The sequence below is a fragment of the Nyctereutes procyonoides genome, unplaced genomic scaffold (genome assembly GCF_905146905.1).
Source record: "Nyctereutes procyonoides isolate TBG_1078 unplaced genomic scaffold, NYPRO_anot_genome, whole genome shotgun sequence".
Lineage (NCBI taxonomy): Eukaryota > Metazoa > Chordata > Mammalia > Carnivora > Canidae > Nyctereutes > Nyctereutes procyonoides.
The window spans coordinates 25,809,470-25,828,989 of NW_026575035.1; the positions used below are offsets into that span (position 1 = coordinate 25,809,470).

The following is a 19,520-nucleotide window of genomic DNA, read 5'->3' on the forward strand; positions in this document are numbered from 1 at the left end:
TCATTTTACAATATATTAGCAATGTCATGAAAACTATGCTCATGAATCAACTATTACTAAACTCTAAAGGGTAAACTATATTACTATTTAGCAATATAATTTTAATTTCTTTAGAAGTTTGCAGAAATATTGTTATGTTGTCCTGACAAAGTACACAAAAGTAATTTATTTAGTTGTTAGGAGAAACTATTATTGTTTCTCTAAATGACTGAGTTGTAAGAAAGTTCCAGCTGCAAATATGCAAATGCCATGGTTACCCCATGATTTGGACTTCTGTAATATCTGGAATTCCAAGAAAATAACAACAGGCAAGACATTAGGGGTAAATGTTTGCAATATGTTGCCTAAAAACACTCTGGAAATAAACTATATATAGTGTTTTTGTATAGCAAATGGGGAAAATCTCTTATTTTACATCTGACATATTGAGTTTAACCATTTCCAGGATTAAAGGCATTTTTGAACCCTTCAAAATATAGAAAATTTCTTCAGTTTATCTCAAAAATATTGGCTATCAGCTATGTGTCTTCAGCTGTTACTTTCAATTCAATGACACATTTCATCCAGATTTTTCTTTGTAGCATCATTATGTTCAAAAAGTACATTTTCAGTTTTCCATTAAAAATACAAACAGGTTTCCATGGCAAAATTTCTGAAATCTGATCTCTATTATAGATCAAATGCTTCAGATTGTGTTTCCAACCCTAAAAATATTTCCCGAAATATACAAGAAATACTAGAACTTTCACCTGTATAAAAGAATGTTGGAACCCAGGAGATTTACCCATTTTTAAATAAAGAGCCACTAACATTGTTTTGAGCACTCATTAAGGACTAGGCTATACTAGTTCAATCCTCATCGTAATTATACAGGGTAAGGCCTCATTATTTCCCACCCTGTGCAAGCTAAGATGGTACTTTTGGATCTGGGATTCAAAATTGAATCTTCATGAGTCCAGAACACCAAATTTTAACCACTGTTACCTACTGCCACTCTTTATGAATCATCAGTTCCTACTGGGAGCGCCCTCTTCTTGATTTCAAAGTTACCCTCCTCCAGAGCCCCACTCTTCCCCATAAGAGGCACAGGCACTGTTCTTTAACGGGGGTCCCTCCTACCAGGATGTGTATTCTCAGGCACTCTAATCTGAGAACTCACTTCTGAATGAGTTTTCAGCTGAAAGGGGAACTAAAATGTGAACAGTTAGCTGATAGTTGGAGACTACTGTACCTTTATCTTTATCTTTATTTTTTTTTAATTTTTATTTATTATTTATGATAGTCACAGAGAGAGAGAGAGAGTCAGAGACACAGGCAGAGGGAGAAGCAGGCTCCATGCACCAGGAGCCCGACGTGGGATTCGATCCCGGGTCTCCAGGATCACGCCCCGGGCCAAAGGCAGGCGCCAAACCGCTGCGCCACCCAGGGATCCCTGTACCTTTATATTTAAAAGCAGATAAGGTTTACCAAAGGAATAGAGTAGTGATTTTTAGAGTGCCTGGTTCTTAGAATATGGTTGCATCCTGATTCTGCAGGATCCATTAATCTATCAGGCAGGTTTTTATTCAATTTCTCATTTACTGTTTGGTTTATTGAAGTCCACGAAAATGGACTTTGTCCCGAATGCCAATACCTGCTGACTTTCAGATTGTACAGCCTCACCTTTCTGACTTTGCTTTGTTTGTGTTCCCTATTTTTGGCCGATTCTCTGCTTTGGTAATCACTGGTGTCTTTGCCCTTTAGCTTCAGTCCTGCTGCTGCCATATGGAGAGCCTGGTGACTGGCAGCTTTTGTAGACAGAGGCATCACCTGGGGGCTCAGAAGACCATTTTCATCACATAGTAACTCAATGGGGAGCTGGAACTTGGCAGCCAAGAAGGAGGCAGTGAATTTCAAAATGGTGGGATTATTTTTCAAAAGATCTTTCACAACCATTTGGAAATCTTTGTATTTGAAAAGGGCTGGGATAGAAGACTCTTCACTGTGTGTATATGTATGTGTGGGATGTGTGTTTACCACTAGAGTCAGAAGGAAAGAAGACTCTTTTCAAACCCTCTTGGCTTTATTTTCCCTTTCCATTGTTAACAGAACTACATCTAACAGGCATTTCTTAAAACCATGTTTCATTTATGTTTTTAAGTAAGCATGCTTGTTTCATTATAAACTAAATGCATATTTACTACAGAGATCTTGTAAAATGCAGAATATTCAAACATAAAGAATCAAACCTAAACCAAAATCCCAACACTCAAGAACATTGTCTTGCTAACATTTGCTATATTTCCATTTAGTACTGACTGATCAGGAAATTATTATCTTTTAAAACATATATTTTCTTAAGTTTCCCAGCCACTACATGGCACATGTGAACACTGGATGAAAGTCTAGTATTCTTTGTGTGTTGCTGCTTCCAATGACATCAAGAGAACCAAGAAACTTGTGGTACTCAATAGAAAAGCATCATACTTAAAGAATGCGATTCTAATTTTAAAATTAATTAAAAGAGATTGATAGAGCATTTATATGCTTTATTTGCACTATCTTTAGGGTATCTCATATTAACCTTTTGCAGATTAAAATGTCCAAATATACAGTAACATATGCCATCATTTAGTGTCATGTGATTTCAAAAATTGGGTCAAATTAAATTATATGGCTTTTAAATTTCATATGCATTTATTTAATATAAAGAGGTTGAAGAAAATTGGGATAGCCTTTAGTCAAACTGTCAAATTGATGAATTATGTTTTTGATTTATTCTCTCAAACTTCCTTGGGGATTTTCTGTTAACAGTCCAACCTCCTGACCCTTCTCAGACCCTCTTTGCTTCCTTTCACTTGCACATATGTGTGTACACACATGCATGTACATATACATATACAGATGTAGATCTAGATATGGGTGCAAATATGTGCATGGATCTATTTTTTTTTTAGAAAGAATTTGATTTAGTTTCCAACCTAAAGGAGACCCAACCAATGGATTTATCCTATTCTGTGTTTAGACACTTCAATTATAGCCTCCCCCAGACTTAACCCATGACCAATCCCGACTCAGCATCTCTGTATCCCTCTAGCCATATTTTCTTTCTTGCTAAGTGATGATGCCATTGTTCTGGTAATCCAGATCTGAAATTTGGGAGTAACCTTTGATATTCATTTATGTTCCTATATTCGATTGCTTATTAACTATGATTAATTTTACCTCTAATCTTCCAGACCATTCTTCTTTCTATCCATAGCTTTAATTTAGATTTTTGGGAAGTCTTATTTGGATCATGGAGATAATTACTGTGTCAGGCAGCATCTGACAAGAAATAATGGCACACAAAAATTGGGCATTCTGAAGACAATTCAATTCAGGGACTATTACAAAGGTTTGGGCAGGTGTAAGAAAATACACAGAAAAATACATCTCATTCCTAGCCTTATCCCATGACTTTGTCCCCCCTGAAGGGGTAATGGGAGAGAGCAAATATTAGACATAGATTTGGACATACAAAGAGTCGTGTGGAGAGAGGCACTTAATGGGAACTGTGGTCTTTAGATGGAGGCTAGCAGTGCTCTGCAAATCTTAGGAAGGAAGCTGGAAAGTAGATATCTCGATTTTACTATCCTGTTTCCCTTCAGTATCTTACTGCTGCTCCCCATTGACTGAAGTCAGAAGACAAAGAAACCAGTTTGAGTTCCTATTGATCAGCACAGGGCCAGGTGGAAAAAGGAAAAGTGGGTCCCAGGGACAGAGAGAAAATATCCAGCCTCCTCTCACTGTCTTCCTCTATCTAGCTCCAATCTAAGCAAGCAAGATAAAAGAACATAATATAACAACATTGTTTTCATCCTGTTGTCAGACTGACACTTGTAAATGACATTATTCCTTTGGCTAAAGGGTTCCAGTGAGTCTCCAGTGCTTTCATCATAAGGAAGCTTGTAGCAGGGCTTGGTAGGTTCTTCATAATGTGCCTTTGTTTGCTCCAATCTTCCTCCATCTTCTACTAACTTCCTCTAATCTGCACACCTCCAGTGCCCTCTGGCAGTGACAGACATCCACAACAGTGTACTGTTCCTTTTTTTTTTTTTTTTTTTTCAGTGTACTGTTCCCTGTAACACCTTCCTGACCCTCTTTGGCTTCTTTTACTTCTTGAGATAATTCCCACCTGTCCTCCAAAACTCTATGCTCCCTCCTCCGGTAAACTCTCCTTGGCTTTATCTCTCCCCAAAATTGGTGTGGGTGTCTGACCCATACCATGGCTTTTTTCACATAAAAGTTTATAAGAAATTTGTAATTTCTTATTTGTCTGATTCCCTTGTTAGATTTTTGGGACTGTTGAAGGCAGAAGCTTTGTCTTATAACTGTGAAAACAGTCATGTACATGAATGCTTGTTTAAAGCTATTTCAGTATTTATTATAAAGTATTTAAGGCCTCTTCAAAGGTGTAATAATGAACACTCTGTAACCATCATCCCAGTTAAGAAATTAACCAACAATAAACCTTATTGCATTCTCTTTTTTCACTACCAAAGGAACTAATATACTAAAATTACCATTTTTCATTTCCTTATATGTATTTATATCTCAAAAAGGGGTGGCATATATCCCCAGGTAATACATCATTTTTAAATGCTTAAACATTTTATCAAGTGCTATCACACTGTAGCTAATAATAAAGATGATGATGAGGCATCAACTACTAACCCCAAAACTTCAGATGACATTAAGAATTCTAAGATGACCTTTAATGATATGCACAATGACCTTTCATGTGCATAGTGGAGGGGGGAGCCCTGTGTATCACTCTTGTGATTATTTATATTATGTGGCAAAAGTAAAGGATCTTTTTTTACATTTAATTAAAGCCCTAAACAATTGACTTTTAGTTAATCAAAAGAGAAACTATTCTGAGTGGACCTGATATAATCTGGTGAACCTTTACAAGGCAGCTCTATCTAAGCAGTAGATGTACTCTCATACTACCAAGAAGAAGAAAAATAGTCATTCTGTGAACCTTCTGTGGAGAGGGTGGCATCCAGTCCTGAGGGCATTGGTCCTCCCACTGCAAGGAACTGAGTTCTGCTAACAATTTGAATGAGTTTGGAGGAGGACCTTAAGGTCCAGATGAAAACTCAACCAGCTGACCCCTTGATTTCAGCCTGCTGAAATGTTAGCAGGGGATCCAACAAAACTGTGACTGAATTCCTAACTCATGGAAACTGAGATAATAAATGGGTGCTGGTTTTAGTCACTAAATTTGTTATAAAGAAGTAGAAAACTTGAACAGACCTTTCTTCTAATTACTTTAGAGACACTTAAAATAGTTTGTATATTAAATGCTTTTTAGGAATATTTTGTTACAAAGAAAAGGAAAGGTCTGTCTTTTAATGATTGGTAGTCCTGGATGCTGAATAATATTAGAATTAAAACTGCAAGCATTTAATAAATATATTTATTTATTATTTATTTTTAAGTTTTAATTTAAATTCCAATTAGTTAACATACATTATAATTTTAGTTTCAGATATGCAATACTGTGATGCAGCACTTGCATACGACACCTAGTGCTCATCACAAGTGCACTCCTTAATCCTCATCCCCTATTTTACCCATCCCCCAACCTACCTCCCCTCCTATAACCATCAGTTTGTTCTCTATAGTTAAGAGTCTGTTTCTTGGTTTGCCTCCCTCTCTCTTTTTTAAAAAATGGGCAAGGGATCCCTGGGTGGCGCAACAGTTTAGCGCCTGCCTTTGGCCCAGGGTGTGATCCTGGAGACCCGGGATCGAATCCCACGTCGGGCTCCCGGTGCATGGAGCCTGCTTCTCCCTCTGCCTGTGTCTCTGCCTCTCTCTGTTTGTGTGTGACTATCATAAATTAAAAAAATAAAAAAAATAAAAAATTAAAATAAATAAATAAATAATGGGCAAAAGACATGAATAGATATTTTTCCAAAGAAGATACACTGATGCTCAACATACATGAAAAGATGCTCAATTTCACTCATCATCAGGATAATGCAAATCAAAACCATGGTGAGATATCACCTCACACCTGTCAGAATGGCTGAAATCAACAACACAAGAAACAACAGGTGCTGGTGAGGATTCAAGAGAAAGGGGAACACTCTTGTACTGTTGGTAGAAATGCAATCTGATGTAGCCACTGTGGAAAACAGTATGGAGGATCCTCAAAAAGTGAAAAATAGAACTAGCCTACAACCCAGCAAGTGTACTACTAGATATTTACCCGAAGAATACAAAAATACTAATTCAAAAGGATGCTTGCACTTTTATAACAGCACTATCAACAGTAACCAAACTATGGAAATAGCCAAAGTGTCCATTGACTGATGAATGGATAAAGAAGATGTGGTGTATACATGTATACACAGACACACACACACACACACACACACACACACACATACACACATTGGAATATTACTCAACCATAAAAAAGAATGAAATCTCGACATTTGCAATTACATGGATGGAATTAAAGACTATAATGCTAAGTGAAATAAGTGAATCAGAGAAAGACAAATACTGTATGATTGTACTCCTATGTGGAATTTAAGAAACAAAACAAACCAACAAAGGGTTTTTTTGATTACTGATTCAGTTTCTTTGCTGGTAATCAGTCTGTTCAAGTTTTCTATTTCTTCCTGTTTCAGTGTTAGTAGTTTATGTTTCTAGGAATTTATCCATTTCTTCCAGGTTGTCCAATTTACTGGTATACAGGTTTTCATAATATTCTCTTATAACTGTTGTATTTCTGTAGTGTTGGTTGCTTTTTCTCCTCGCTCATTTTTTATTTTATTTGGCTCCTTTCTCTTTTCTTCCTGATAAGTCTGGCCAAGGGTTTGCCAATTTTAAAAATTTTTACAAAGACCAGCTCCTGGTTTCGTTGATTTGTTCTATTGTTTTTTATTTTTTTTTTTTTTATTTTTTTTTTATTTTATTTTATTTATTTATTTTTTTTATTTACGATAGTCATACAGAGAGAGAGAGAGAGGCAGAGACACAGGCAGAGGGAGAAGCAGGCTCCATGCACCGGGAGCCTGACGTGGGATTCGATCCCGGGTCTCCAGGATCGCGCCCTGGGCCAAAGGCAGGCGCCAAACCGCTGCGCCACCCAGGGATCCCATGTTCTATTGTTTTTTAAATTTCTGTATTATTCATTTCTGCTCTAATCTTTATTATTTCCTTCCTTTTGCTGGCTTTAAGTTTTGTTTGTTGTTCTTTTACTAAGCAATGTTTATAGGCATACATTTGTTATTTTTCTTTGTTTTAACAGGCATTGTGCTTTTTCTAGGTAAATATTTATAGGTATAAATATTTGCAATTGTTATATCTTACTGAATTGTCCCCTTTATGATTATATAATGCCTTTCTTTATCTCTTTTTAAAATCTAGTTTGTCTGTTATAAGATTTGCTACTCTTTTTTTCAACATCCATTTCGTTGCATGATAATTTTTTCTCCATCCCCTCACTTTCAACCTACAGGTGCCTTTAGGTTTAATATGAGTCTCTTATAGGCAGCATATAGATGGATCTTGTTTTTTTTTTTAATATTTATTTACCTATTCATGAGAGACACAGAGAGAGAGACAGAGACATAGGCAGAGGGAGAAGCAGGCTCCTCACAGGGAACCTGATGTGGGAGTCAACCCCTGGACCAGGATCACACCCTGAGCCACCCAGGTGTCCCTTGGATCTTGTTTATTAATCCGTTCTGATAGCCTATGTATTTTGGTTGAAGTGTTAGGTCCATTTACATTAAAAGTAATTACTGATAGATATGTATTTATTGCCATTTTATTACTTGTTTTGTCATTATTTCAGGTGATTTTCTCTGATCCTTTCTTATCTTTGTCACTTTTGGTGTTTCCTTTACACTGAAAGAGTCCACTTTAATATTTCCCCATGGGCTGGTTTAGTGGTCATGAACTCTTTAGTTTTTGTTTGGGAAACTCTCTCCTTCTATTCTGAATGACAGCCTTGCTGAATAGAACAATCTTGGCTACAGAGTTTTCCCCACTCAGCACTTTGAAAATATATTACCACTCTCTCTAGCTTGCCAAGTTTCTGTTGATAAATCTCCAGCTAGCCTTATGGGTTTTCCCTTGTAGGTTAAGGACTTCTTTTGTCTTGATGCTTTTAAGATTTTTTCCTTTATTACTATATTTTGCCAATTTAATAACAATACATCTTGTTGTTAGCCTGCTTTTGTTGATTTTGATGGGAGTTCTCTGCCTCCTGGATATGGGTGTCTGTTTCCTTCCGCAGGTTAGGGAAGTTTTCTGCTCTTATTTCTTGAAATAAATTTTTCTGCCCCCTTTTCTATCTCTTATTCTTTTAGGCCTCCTATAATACAAATGCTATTAAATTTGGTGGAGTTATTGAATTCCCTAAGTCTATTCCTGTGTTGCCTAATTCTTCTTTCTCTCTTCTGTTCACCTTCAGTGCTCTCCACTACCTGGCCTTCTAAGTCACTGACTCATTCCTCTGCTCCTCCCAGTCTGCTGCTCATTGTGTCATGCCTGCTTCCAATCTCACTTATTGATTGCATCCTTCATCTCTGATCGATTCTTTGTAAACTCTTTTGTCTCTATGGGTACGGGTCTCCCTGATGTCTTCTATTCTTTTCTCAAATCCAGTGAGTATCCCTATGATTGTTTGCCATTAGGCATGTTATTTCGCTTAAATCTCTGGCCTTGGCTTTATCTTGTTCTTTCATTTGGGATAAGTTCCTCCATCTTGGCATTTTGTCTAAGTCTCTGCCTCCTTCTGTGTGCTAGAAAAGCCAGTTATGTCTCCTACTCCTGAAAATAATGGCCTTATGAAGAAAAGGTCATGTAGTGCTCATGGCCTGGGGCTTCAGGGAGTGTCTGTAGTGTGTGTCGCCTGCATCCTGCTATTGTGTTTTTGTTATGGGCAGTATTTGATCCCTGGCCTAAATGTGGCCAGTTGTGACTAGGTGTGCTGTGGTCTGCTTGTGAAATGAGTCCTGACACCAGCTCCACCAGAACTGAGGCCCTGTAGAACTGTCTGGTCAGGAGATGTGGTGTGCGCAGGGGCTTGTGCTGGTCTTCTGGGGGAGAGGCCCACCACACTGGGACTGAGGCACGTTTGACTGAGAAGGGCTGTCCTGCCAGAATACAGGGGGTGGGGCTTGATGTAAATAAGTTAGGCAGCCAACAGGAGGCTGTGCACGCTTCTCACACATGGCTCTGTGTTTGTGCTGGAGTGTGGGAGGAAAATGTCACCAGTTGGCTCCTTTGTTCTGGAGAGGTGTCTCCATGAATGCTGCCTCTCAGGGATGTGTTCCAAGAAGAGAGAGTGATCTTTCCTCTGTGTGCCCTAGGAGTTCCTCAGATCACTGTCTCCATGCTGTCTGCTCCTTGATTGTTTGCCTGCCTTCTCTCCAGGAGCAGGACAGTGCCCTCTGGGCTCTTTCCCACCCAACCCTGCTGACCTTTAAAACTCAAGGCTTTAAGCCCTGCTGGCTGCAAGAATTCACAAAATTCAGCCCCTCTCGTTTTCCAAGCTTTGGGGAAACCTTCTCCTTATATGTTTTCCTGTGTACTCCTCTCTCTCCTGTCTCCATGACTATGGCTCCATCCCCGCTGCAGTACCCATGATTCTCTTCTCCCCTAAACCACCTCCTACCTCACCAATGTGCCTCTTTTCTCCCTTTGTTGGGAAGTTCATTCTGTCAGTTTTCAAGTCAACTTCTGGGGTATTTGGGATGATTTGATAGTTATCTTCTTGTGTTCATGGGACAAGATGAGGCTAGGATCCTCTTATTCTGCTGCCATCTTTCAATTTTTTATGTTATTATAACTAATAATTTTACACTAATTTATTGAAAGTGTATCCCATGTAGATCAAGGATTGTGTGCATGCTAATGATGATTTTTAAGTTAGAAACTTAAAAAGTTTTTAAGTTAGAAACTTAAGTTTAATCCAGGTGGAATCCAGGTCCTGTTAGTGCCAAACAGCACAAGTGTCATGCTCCAAAATGTTGACCAGTGATTGACTGGAGTAAAGCAGGGTGGTTACGTGTGGCATCTCTTCTTACAGTGCCAAAAGGTGTAATTTGTGTTTAGGGCAATTACCTCAAGTTGCTAAACCTTTCGGCAAGCCCTTGTGCTCCCTTTCCTCTTCTTTGATTAACTTTAATGTATTAGACCCATTCCAGGAGTTCTGAACTTACTGTTGAAAAAAATGAGAAGTAATTGAAGAGATCAATAATTTGTGATTTGTTATTTAGTCTCATCAGGTAAATAGTAACAAATGCATGAACAATGGGCCTTTGAGAACATGGCACACACAGGACAGTAAGAGAACTCCCATGGTTTTCAGAGGGGCAGCCACCAGGCAGTTGTCCAGATGTTATGGTTGTTACCTGGTGATATCAGAAGCCTCTCTCTGTACATTTGAGATATTGGGAGCTTCCCTCAAGCCCAGGAGGAAAAAGTTGAAATATAGATGCTTAAAGCAGTAAGCAGCCATCCAGAAGTTCTTCTGAAAACACACAGACACTCTTGCTCTTCATTTCCTTTTAATGACTCATTTTTGTCTATGTTATTCTTTTTTTAAAAAATATTTATTTATTCATGAGAGACAGAGAGAGAGGCAGAGACATAGGCAGAGGGAGAAGCAGGCTCCTTATAGGGAGCCCGATGCAGGACTCAATCCCAGAACTCCGTGATCATGCCCTGAGCCAAAGACAGACGTTCAACCACTGAGCCACCCAGGCATCCCTATTTATGTTATTCTTGCTCCTTGATTCATCCTTATACACCTCATTTGGTCTGTTGGTGATTTGTCTTACTTCTGTTTCCTATTTCCTACCAATTCTTGTCACCTCTATCATCATGTTGATTCATTCCTTTGATTCACTTTAGCTACCTGCTTCCCACATGTGGTTTCTGCCCAATGTTCTCTCTTTTCTCCTACTTTGATCAACCTTGACATTTAACCTGTAGGAACTGAGGTGGTAGGCCGCCACAACCCCAAAAATAAATTTTGTGACTACTGTATATCATTCATATTAGTTATTACTCCCCTATACCTGAAATTTGAGACTGGAAACTAGAAACTGTGGCTGGGATCCTTCTCCAGGCCCCAGAATCTAGGACAGTGGTTCCCATCTGACATGGCTTCTCTCTATAGGGGATATTTGACACAATTCGAGGAGGGGATGCTTCAACATCTAAAGGATAGAACCCAGGGGTGCTACTAACTATCCCACAATTTACAGGACAACACACATCCCAACACAGAATTATCTGACTTCAAATATCAACATAGCTAAGGCTGAGGGCCCTAGTCTATGGGATACTATATTTCATTGAACTTCCTGAGGTATCTTCCCAAGGAGAAACCCTTATTTCTATGTAATCCTTTACCACCCTGCCCCTACTGTAATCCTCATACTTTATAAATAACCAACCTAACTTCCATCTAGTTTCTATTTTCATATATATTATCTTACTTTAATCCCAAATCAAATCTGGGGTATCCAGATCAATGTTATTATTACGATTTATTCTTAAAAATTTTACATATGGACAAACTCCAGAAAATTAAATAATCAAAGATTTAGTGAGGATTAGAACACATTATCTTTTTATTAAGTAGTGCTTCTTGTAGTGCCCTAGAGTGTCTCTTTCAAGGCTGTCATTCATCCTTAAGAGAAGCAAAAAAAAACTTAGAAATGGCTTTATAAGAAGGCACAGCTAACAGAATAGAATCTTGAGAGTTTTCAGGTTAATTCAGGTAGAATTCATTGAGGGCCGGGGTCTGGATGAAGTGACTTGATCTGAGAGCAGCTCATCAATTTGAGTATTTCCACATTCAAGAGTCACTGAAAATAAGGTTCAGAGCAGGAAAAAAAAGGAGCCTTTCCTTTTGTTTCACTAAATTACATTTATTTTCTCTTTTTCTTTGCCTTATTAATGCTTCATGGTATTATTAAAAAGGAAACCCAGAGGTCAATGAAAGTGGTGTCCTGAGAAGATGACCCAGATGACATAGCAACTTTGACCAATAAAGCATCCATCTACTTATTGTGTTGAGTGGTTTTGGTGAGTAAATAGAGGAGGCATTCCTCTAAATAGTATAGTAGTTTCCCAATAATTCCAATAATCTGCCATTGATTATTGGCAGTAGGGGTAGAAAACTGGTTGAGAGTCACAGTGATAATGAGCAGCCCAAGAGCCTAAAACAAGTGGGCTTCATGTCACCTTTGTAGTAATCATTAGGGATTGCAGCCTTCTGAGGTTGACAAAGAAAATGAGATCATATTAATTACTGCTATTAGACAAAATTAATTCTCAAAGATGACTTATAGTGTTTGGCAGCTGGGATGCTTTGGACTATATAGAAACAGCCATCTAAGGGTATAGGAAAGTTGTAGTCATGTCCTTTTCACTTCCCAGGTCTACCATTACACAGAAAGGGTGGTGGCATGCTGGAGCTTGACCTTCAATAAAACATTTCCCTCTAGAGTGCCTACTTAAAAATGTGAGTGCATCTGATTGTATTCCACAATATATCTAAGCATGTTAGTTTTTCAGAAAGAAAATATCCCAAATACATAAATTTTAGTAAATTTTATGAGGAGGGATTGCAAATTCTTTTTGTAGTAAATGCATATACCTGAAGGTTTATTATGTTTTGTTTTGTCATTCAGCTATGCAAAAACCATGAGGGTGAAGCTTCATCTATTTAGCATCCCAATGGAATATGAGTGGTAACATTGCTAGCCATCAGTCTTTGATAGGTACATATTCATTTCATTGAAAATACACTATAATAAGAAACAGACTCACATTTCATCAGTTTCTCTATTTTATTTATTTATTTATTTATTTATTTATTTATTTATTTATGATAGTCACACAGAGAGAGTGAGAGAGGCGGAGAGATAGGCAGAGGGAGAAGCAGGCTCCATGCATCGGGAGCCCGACGTGGGATTCGATCCCGGGTCTCCAGGATCGCGCCCTGGGCCAAAGGCAGGCGCTAAACCGGGGCGCCACCCAGTGATCCCCCAGTTTTTCTATTTTAAGAGTTGAAACATATGAAGACATTGGAAGTGAAATAACTTGTAAGGTCTCTTTAGGTCTAACATTCTATTATGCTCTATACTGCAAGATGACATCAGCTCCTCATCACAGATGTGAATACTTGAACAAGAGGTGATTTTCCTTGTTTTCTGAAGTCAATCATGCTACAATTCATAGTCATATAGCATCTGACATTTTTCTTTTTTTTTTTTTGAAGAGCATCTAACCTTAATTTTTCTTTTATTCAACTTAAAAGATTAATATTATTTATTATTGAACTCATAATTTAAGAACCTTATCTCTGATATTGGATTTTAAAATGTACTTAGCAAATTGATATTATCCTGTATACATGGCCTTGGGATTTTCTTTATAATAAGTGAACATATATTTGCACATATATATAGTAGTTTTAATATTGACTATATATATGCATTTCACATTATTGAACTTAGATCCTTTATCTTTTAAAAAAGTTTTTGTATTACATAAAGCATTGTGATCATAACTTATTGGCAAGAAATAGTGAAATGACTAAAACTGATGAAAAGTCATGGAAGTTGGAGAATAGTATTTAATCTGAGCTATTTTACATTTCAGTAAACCTATAAAATTATCCTATCGGTTTGGTAATTTCGAATTTCATAGCCTGACTCCAAAATAGATTTAATTTTGTTAACTATATGTGCATAAATGATGAGAGAAATGTCTTTGACTTAGTGTATGTCATCATATCTTTCATAATCATATCCTGTGTATTTATTTGTATTTAATGTGGTATGATTCCAGAATATAAGAAAATACAAAAATGCTAGCTCTCTGACCTTGGGCAAGTTACAAATGTTGAATCCTTTTTATCTAAAGTTTGGGAGATATTTACCAAAGTAGTTATTTCTGAGTAGTGCCCTTTTTTTTAACTTTCTTTGTGCATGTCTGTATTTTCTAGTTTTTCTGTAATTAACTCAGATTATTTATGTAGCATTATAATTCTACTAAAATAGAAGTCATATGAAGATGGTATGTTTCTAGTACTGTGTGAGTTCAGAGGAATAGACATTGGCTCTGTCTGTTGGAAAATGACATAATAGCTCTCGTATGTATGTATGTATGTATGTGTGCATGCACATGAATATGTGTGTATGTATAGTGCATTTAGATTTAGAATGGTAAAAAATAGCTTGCAATTAATATGTCTTAAAATAACATTAAGACCTAAAACATTTTAGAAATGTAAATCTATAGGCAAATTTTTAAATCTTAATAATGGATTTTATGGATTAGATAATATGCTCATTTTATTATTTTTGGGGGTTCTTAAAGCAGTCCTAATATGCCCACTATATTACTAAAAATACACCCCTTTGTTGGTTTTGGTATAAATCTAGAAATGTTATTTTTTAGTTACTGCTTGGAATAATAATTATTTGTAGTAGACAAAGTCTGAGCACAGTAGAAGTATTTTGTCAGTGTCCTGTTTCCTTGTTTACACTTGACTGGTGCATTCTTTTTTGGAATTTTTTTCTTCTTACTAAAGTGTCTACTCTAGAACTAGCATAATTCTTTAGGGTGGAAGACTAAAATAATGTCCATTGTAAACATTATTTAAAGTACATCTTAAAGAGGTATTATTCCATGACATTAGGTCAGAGAGAGACATGAGTTATCATTATGGAAAGAAGATGAAAGTATCATGGTCAACATAAGACATGATTGTATAATGGAAACACCCACATTCAACTGAAGGGAGAATACTTCTTTTAGATAGACAACTTAGATAAGTGGAAAGACAGATCACATTTTTAGATAGGTAAAGTCAATATGGTAAAATTTAAATGTTAATTAAAGTATCCAAAGGATTTTTTAAAAAATTCATATATGTGCGGTGAAGCCAGCACATTGAATTTGAAGAATGTTCCTAAAATACATGAGGGTGGGAGTGGGCATGGTGGGGTGGGGTCGTGGCTGTGAAAATAACCATTAAAATAGTAAAAAAGGAAGAAAAAGAAACTACCCTATATAGAAGGATAGAAACTACCCTATATAGAAAATAAAACTGAAAACAACAACATTTAAAATATTTCCATTGTAATTTGTCTCAAAGTAGACCCAGTGGATGTCAGAGATTTGTACATGATATTAACATTGCAAATCACATAGGAAATATGGCTATGTCAGTCAATAATAATGACAATACATAAATAATTTGGAAAAAAATAAAAATTAATTCCAGATAAGTCAAATATTTAAGCATTAAAGTAAAACCACAATAGCTTAAGTAAAAACAAGCTTTTAGTGTAATTTTAGATTTGGGCAAGCCTAAGCATGATGTAAAATCTCAAAGCTATGAAAGAAATGACTAATAAATTTCATTACATAAAGATTTAAAACATCTGTATGATACAAATAATAAAGGGAGCTGAAAGTACAAACTATACTTTGAAATACTATTTCTAACATGTTATAATTTTTATATATAAAAATTTAATTTTTTACATGCAAAGAGTTCTTAACAAATTAATAAAGACAAAGAATCAAGTACAGAAATACAGAGAAATGATCTATTTAGTTAATTTACAGAAAAAGAAACACATGACCATCAGTATAAATTTTCAAAATAGCTACATCTTTTTTTCTATTTCAGAGTATTTGAATTTTGAAGTCTCGAGATTTCAAAAAGATAGAGAGGAAGCTTATCTATTGGATCTGTGAAAGAATTTGTCATTCACAGAGAGATTTCACATGTAAATCTGCTTTTGCCTTTGATCAATATGCATGAAGAAGGGTTGATACAACCAGTTGAATAAGTATGTTCTTTATTTTAAGCATGTTCTTTAAATCTGCCTGATTTTTTCTTCCATTCCTCTCCCACTCTTTCCCCTTTTTTCTTTTCTTTTTCTTTTTCTTTTTTTTACTCTTTTCAATTATAAATGATTTATGTGGTGTTTATAATAATGTAAATATTTTAGTGATATTAGCAGCGGCAGATTTTCAAAAGATAGTTATTACTAACTTTGGCCAAAAATCTCTTACTTGGTAACTATGCAAATAACTCAGGAATCATGGTTTATGGCTATTGAAAGTTTTAGACTGTTTACTGTAATAAGCATGGAAATGAAGTGCACAATCCTGCCATGTGAAGGGTAGCAGAACCATATGTCTGAAGTGTCCAAATGAAAAGTAAACATAATTATAAAGCAGAAGCAGATTAACATTATTATTGGCACTTACAAAAAAATCTCTATCTTATTTGTATTTAAATGTAGGTATAAGGGATCCCTGGGTGGCGCAGCGGTTTGGCGCCTGCCTTTGGCCCAGGGTGCGATCCTGGAAACCCAGGATCGAATCCCACATCAGGCTCCCGATGCATGGAGCCTGCTTCTCCCTCTGCCTGTGTCTCTGCCTCTCTCTCTCATTCTGTGACTATCATAAATAAAAAAAATAAAAATAAAAAATAAAAAAAACTGTTTCTAAATGTAGGTATAATGATTCACTTACAGAGTAACTCTTGGCATTACCTTGAATGGAAATTTTATTTGACACAGGAGAAAGCTCAATTTTTCTTCTCTCCACTTTGATGAATATATAACCATGCAAAAAACTTTTATCTTTCCTAATAGCTACTAATTGCTTTTTAAGAAAATATTTCTACCCACACAGTACACATTTGTATGTATCAAAGTGTACAAATGTGTGTGTGTGCATGCTGTGTGAAGACACTGTTCCAGCAATGAAAGATGCAATTAATAAAACGGGCCTGTTGGTCTGTTGCTCATTTTGATCCCCCAAGGTTTCAATCATCAGGATCACAGATCTTCTGTTTTCAGGAATTACATAATTTCCACAATAAAAGTATAACATTTTTCTTGGGAGCTTTCTTTGCTACTTTTTCCCCCTTTCCTTGACATCATACGCATTATTAGGATATAAAATATAACCATGCATTTCTTCAAGCTTGCATTGACTTTTTGTGAAAGGGTGTTAGATTTGTTTTATGCCCTGAATGTCAGTTGAATCACTCATAAATTTTGAATATATCTCTTTTATAAAAAATAAAAAAATAATATACATGACAGTCTCTATAATCACTTAACCAAAACATTGTTAGGAAAATATACTATCCATTAAAATTATAACACAGATGTTTTGATGGAAAACATGTTTTGAATAAACCTTAACAAGGTATATGTACAAAAAAAAACAACAAGATATATGTACTTGTGATTGGAAAACACATTCAACTGTGAACCACTTTAATGGATTTGTTTCTTGTCAGCAATCAAAACATTTCCAAGAAAACCTATGAGTTAAGTTGCTTGATATCATACTTTAGATTACTGACATTCATATCAAATTATAATGTTCAAGAAATAAAAACTTCAGTTCATTTTTAGAAATTCAATGCTTTTATTTTTACAAAAATTTAGATAACTGCATAGATTATGCAGAAACATAGGCTTTGAGCACATTTTATATACTGAAGAAAGATGAATTATGATTAAACAGTATCTTTCCCTTTTTAAGTTGTGGTATTGAAAGAGAATGAAGCACTAATGACCAAAGTGTCCTTTGTGGTTTTTTTTTTTTAAGATTTTATTTATTTATTCATGAGAAACACAGAGAGAGTAGCAGATACATAGGCAGAGGGAGAAGCAGGCTCCATGCGGAGGGGCATATCTGGGACTCCATCCGGGACTTCATTAATCTGGGACTCCAGGATCACGCCCTGAGCTGAAGACACTCAGTCACTGAGCCACCCAGGTGGCATCCTTTGTATTAAATGCATCAATTCCTTTCTGAGGCACCATCCTTGGAAGAATTAAGGAAATAGTAAATCTCCTATATTCTGTGGTTCAGATGAGATTAAGACTGTATACACATATCAGGTACCACACATACAAACATATCACCTAGAAGATGCACAAATTACACACCTATGTAGTATATGTATATACACAGACATATGCACACAGATACATGTATACACATTCAAATATGCACCTGTGTACATGTATGCATATATATCTATGTGCACCCATATGCATATAAATATATCTAAATATATACATGTGTGCATACATACATATACTTTTTTCTATATGCATTGGTGCATGTATTTAATAAAATTTGGGGACAGAATAGTCATTCTTCAAGTAAAAATAGATATATAGTGGTGTTTTGGGGATCTAAAGAAGTGTAGTAATGGATTTTGAACTTTAAGAATGTACAGAAAAGAGTAAGTAAAAATAACAGATTTTCTCAGGATAATGTGATTGGTATTAATTAGATATTAACTGTGTTGCTTTCAGTCAGCTTCAAAATTTCTTGAACACATGGTAGATTATAAAGTTAATGGGATCGTTGACTGAAGCTAAGAATTATCCATAAAAATGGACATTATCTCTGTATGACATCAGCTCTAATGCACACTGTAGATTGTTCTATCTCCTGATGGCTGGAATACTAGGCAAATAATTGCAAGGAGTGACTTTGGTACCATAGGTGGGGTGTTGGATAGTGGCTTCAAAAGCTATTTAGGGAATTGTGAGACTGAACCTTTAGAGGTGAGGAGTGTCTAAGTAGGTTAGTGGCAGTCAAGTTTGGGGTCTGCAGGCTGTCTCTCTGTGTACAATGACTAAGATAACCACTTACTCCATTAGCCAAAACACTTCTGTTTTCCTAATAAGTCATGCCAAAAAAAAAAAGCACAAAGCAAGTATTTTGTTACATTAAAAGTGAATCCTCTAGCATTTTATTCTGGCAGTAGATTTTAGAAACTTTGAAGTATTTAAATGGTATAGTATATTCAGAAAAATGGGTGCCAATTCAATTAGTGATATTTCCTGTACATTTAGACGTGTCATAATAATTTATTTATTTTTTATTTTTTAAGATTTTATTTATTTATTCATGAGAGACACACACACACACAGAGAGGGGGGGGGCAGAGACACAGCCAGAGGGAGAAGCAGGCTCCATGCAGGGAGCCCGATGTGGGACTCGATCCTCGGTCTTGAGGATCACGCCCTGGGTTGAAGGCAGCGCTAAACTGCTGGGCCACCCAGGCTGCCCTGTCCTAATAATTTAAATTCAAAAGAAGTTTAAAGTGTATTTACCAGGAAAAAAAAATCTATAATTTTTATTTGCCAGAGTGTTTTTCTAAAACATTCAAAGTTGTTGAGAGGTGATTTTTCTGTAACTTGTTTTACTGTTCAAATCCAATTTATTTTTACCACCTGTTATTTTTCTCTCTGGGTTTTTTAGAAGTCAGTTTTGGATCATTTGATACTACTATAATAAGAGCCTCACTTCCTATGGTATAACTGACCGTCAGTTTGACAGTTCAACAAATACACAGTGAAAGTTCACTGTTTGCCAAGAGCAGTGATATTTATTTTTCCAAGGAAAATGGTTCAGCCTCAGCCTCCATCTGTTTATTTAGAAATATATTCCTT

The 19,520-nt window shown here is 36.2% G+C and overlaps 1 protein-coding gene across 1 annotated transcript in view; it reads left to right on the forward strand.

Moving 5' to 3' along the window:
* The window catches only part of PXDNL (peroxidasin like), a 428,332-nt gene that overhangs the window by 187,755 nt on the left and 221,057 nt on the right, over window positions 1–19,520 (forward strand).